The following is a 4,194-nucleotide window of genomic DNA, read 5'->3' on the forward strand; positions in this document are numbered from 1 at the left end:
GCGTAACGAATCAATAAGCTCGGTTTTGCTTCTTGAAAGTTTCTGAGCGTGAATTAGTTAACTTGATCACTGTCAATTTCAAAATTCAAGGTTAATTCAGTGTCAATGTACACCACAGAGTTGCGAAATGTGAATGTAGCCCCTTTGTGTTACAGAAGAAAATGATTATATTCCAGTGCTTCCAAAGCTGCTCAATCGCAGCCAGCCTCAACCATTCTGCATGCTAACATGCTAACATGCTAACATGCAGTGTTGGAAAACATTAAACCTGCTAAATAAAGCATGTCACCTATGTCAATGGCTGCACAATAGCAGGCTGTCATGTATTGTCATAGTAAAGTATGTTTGAGTACAGTATGTTGTAAAAATGTCAGAGTGTGGTATGTTATTAAATAGTTGTAGTAGAATATGTAATAAAGATTCAGTGTGTAATGTAATTGAAGCCAAAGCAAATCATAAAAAATGTCATGGAATTACTTGTGTATTATTAAACAATTATTTTTAATAGATTAGTATGCATAGTATTGTGACAAAAAGAAAGGATATAGTTTATGATAATTTGTAAAAATCAATATGATAGTGTGGTATGTCCTCACCAGTGTGCTCTGAATATGTCACACCTCAGCACGTTCTAAAAATGGCTGTAATCAGACAGCATCATAAAACGTCATAAAAGGAAAATATCATACAAATAACAAAATAACACTTAGTTTGTGTGTTTGCTCCACATCTCCAGGCAGAATTCCTGCCCTACTGGCCTGGATTCAACTCCCACTTTTTACTCTTTGCTGTCATCTCAGAAATCTAATAATAGCCCATTTTTCTTATGTTACCATCGCCATGTCCTAAATAGGTCATGTTATAGTTAGCTATGAACAATGGTATTTTATAGTATCTTTGTTAAAAATGACATGAAAAGTATTTGTCACAAAAAGGTCATGAGAAGTCATTGTAGTATAATATGAAGTATGCAACCCAAACGTCATGAAATGTCATAGATTGTATGTCACAAAAACATCTGATGGTATTCTATGTCAAAAATGATTTTTAAAAAGCACTTATATAGTATGTTGTTAAAAATGTTATGGTATGTCATAAACCTTTTAAACTTCCATACTCGTCCTTTTGTTATACTACAACTTGCCCAAAAAAAGCCTTCATAAAACATTTCAAATGGAAACCTCTGAGCAGAAATGCAATAAAATTCAATTAAAAAAATGAAATGTCATAAAACATTAAATATATTTCATTGTCAGAAATTATTAACCGTTTGGCCTCCTCCGAGTGAGAGATGAGATATTGATTTTCGGCAGGGGCATTCAATAATTGAGAGAACACATTGGAAGCACATTTCCATAGATGTGTGTGTGGTGTTGAGGCCCTGAGCCCATGTTGCGTTAACAGGGTTTGTTGAGGACCCCCCCGATGCGCGCGGTGAATGCATTTCTCCGTCGGGAGCCTTTGTGATTGATTGCATTTGGCTTTTAAACACAACCAGCTTCTTTTCACAGGTCTCCGGATCTTTCCGGAGGCCCTTTTTGTGACATTTTAGATCATTCCCCAAATTGCTCCGTCGACACGTCTTCTGGTACCAAATCAAAAAAAAAAGACACAACAGATAGTTTTGAAAAACTAAACCGCTCTGCAGCAAAAATGAAACCAGAACAGTGCCCCCCCCCCCCCCAAGAGGAGACGAGCCGTGGCTACAGATCAACCGCAGTCTCCTCCTCTTCTGTCCAATTAGATCGCTGTATCACGTCCTGACGTGTGCTCATCACTCTGTGCTGACAGCTCTGTGACTCTGTGAAACAGATCCCAGCCGGCGAGGAGGTTTCCCCCCCCCCCTCCCCCCTCGGTCCTTTCACTGACCTCGGGACGGTTTCCTTCCCCTGTGGACACCGGGAAGGGGGGGGTAACAGAATTCTTTATTATCAAATTTCTGATACCTCACGGAGGAACATGTGGCTCGGATGTATTTCTCAAGTTATCCAACAATTCACTTGGGGGGACTGAGTCCCCAGACGTGGGTTGGTGATAATGATGTCTTGCCTCCATATATTCTTGAACGGGGTGGGAAGGAAGCTTTATTGTAATCGTTCCTTTGTCAGATCAAGCAAAGAATATAGTGATGACTGTTGCAGAGCCGAGAGGCTTTGTAGCGGCCTGTGATGGAATCCACGGGTTGAAAAATCCAGTTACATTCGCCGTCTAATCCTGATTCATTTGACTTTTTTTGTGTCGCATACCTTTGGAAACGGCCCAGCCCACAAGGCACAGGATGAAAGAGAAGGCGTCGGACCCATAAAATGCGAAAGGACCTTACAGATCGAATTGTGTGGACATTGCAGGAGGCATTTCTTTCTTGCATTCTCCAAGATCCCTTTAGCAGGGATGCAGAGTGCATTTTACAGACCAATAAAAGCCATTTGAAGATCCCTGAAAACATAAGGAAGAAAAAAAAAAAGAAGCACTTCACCATTGCCCGCTAATGCATTTAAACTCCCTACTTTTTGCCTTGCTTTGCCAGCCACAATCGCAGTGATATATGTGCGTAGTCATTACTGGTGAATGCAGGACAGGCAGTAAAGTGGAATCCCCCCCCCACCGGGTCCCGGCATCTGTTGCAGAGGGTTCAGCGCCGCCGCCGCGGGAAAAATTGGGACATTTAGGCGCCAGCTGGAGGACCAGTGGGCCCCTGCTGGGCCACCGCTACTCAGGTGGTGGCACGGAGCCACCGCCGCCGCCAACCCACCAGCTAGAAGCCGCTGGACCCGAAGCAGGCCAGATGGTGCCCCCCCCGCCAACCTCACGGGCAGCCGCTGAAAACTGCCCAGCTCCCCCCCCCCCTCTCTTTCCCCCGCCCACGTGCCCTGCCCTGTCATTCAACCCAGGGCGCGGAAGAGAAATCTTGACTGAGAGTGCGTTGGAGTAATAACAACGGGCCCTGTTGCGTGGCGTGTTTGCTAATGCTCGGAGGTGGAGCCGGGAGAAAGAGAGAAGGATGCTCCGCGGGGGAAATAAAGCCATCTCAAGGCTGAACTCATTTGTCCGCGGCTATGAACGGACGTGTAATTATATCAGGGGCTATAAGTGCTCCGTACGAGTACTAGCACCATCTGCAGAGGCACAGGACAGAGTGGGCTACGAGAGGAACGCGTGTGCTGCAGCGGTTCTTCTCGGTTTGTTGAGGTTTTTTTTTTTTTCATTCCAGCACGAGCGGCCCAATTTAAAATCAAGAACTGTGTCACGACAACATCAGTATTGAATCCGTGAAAGCCATGGATTTGATTTTCACCTCTTCGGTTTACATGAATCAATCGAATCAATCAATCCAAGGCTAGTGGCTTACAGGCGACGGAAAAATCACAGAAGTATCAAATCAGATCAAAAGTATTGATTGCCGTTGTAAGAAAATGCTTTAGTCTGAGATTACAGGTGGTACATGTGAGGTAATCCCATTGAGGGACTAGTTTCATACAAGAGCAAAGAGTAAACCACACTTTAACCCCTCAATGAATAGAAGCTGATATCGTTGTAGAGGACTCCTTATTTATTTAAAGATCAAAAATGGTTCTAACAAACTATTACATCGGTGTCAACTGCTATTAGTACATCTGTTGAGAGCAGAGTTAAATTAAAAGAAAACAAAAATATTTAATAAATGAACACATCTATTACACAAGATAATGGTGTTGGCAAAAATACTCCTAATGGCTTGACTTGATGTAGGAATAGTTTGTACATTGTTGTTTGTAGGGTCAATAACGAAAACTAAGTATTCAACTTTAATAAAGCCGCTGTTGTCATTTTGGCTTGAAATATCTCACTTTGCATGTAATGAGTCTATGTAATATATTAGTTTCACCTTTTTAAGTTGAATTACTGAAAGTAATGAGCTTTTGCACGATATTCGAATTTTACGAGTTTCACTTGTAAATGAGTGCTGATATTCCAGTTAGTTTTTCTTTGATGTCTTTATAATTTTGGAGGATGTAGTTTGTTATTGTATTATACAGAGAATTGTTTATGTTGTTCAGCCATCATTCATTGATTTAAATGGAGTGGACAAAATAATCACAACATGACCATTATAACCTTCATAAAAGGTGGTTTCTATCTTCTGTTTTGACTAGATGTACCCAATAAGCTTCAAACACAATGAATACACACTCATACATGAGGCAAAGACAACCG

The sequence above is a fragment of the Pungitius pungitius genome, chromosome 6 (genome assembly GCF_949316345.1).
Source record: "Pungitius pungitius chromosome 6, fPunPun2.1, whole genome shotgun sequence".
Lineage (NCBI taxonomy): Eukaryota > Metazoa > Chordata > Actinopteri > Perciformes > Gasterosteidae > Pungitius > Pungitius pungitius.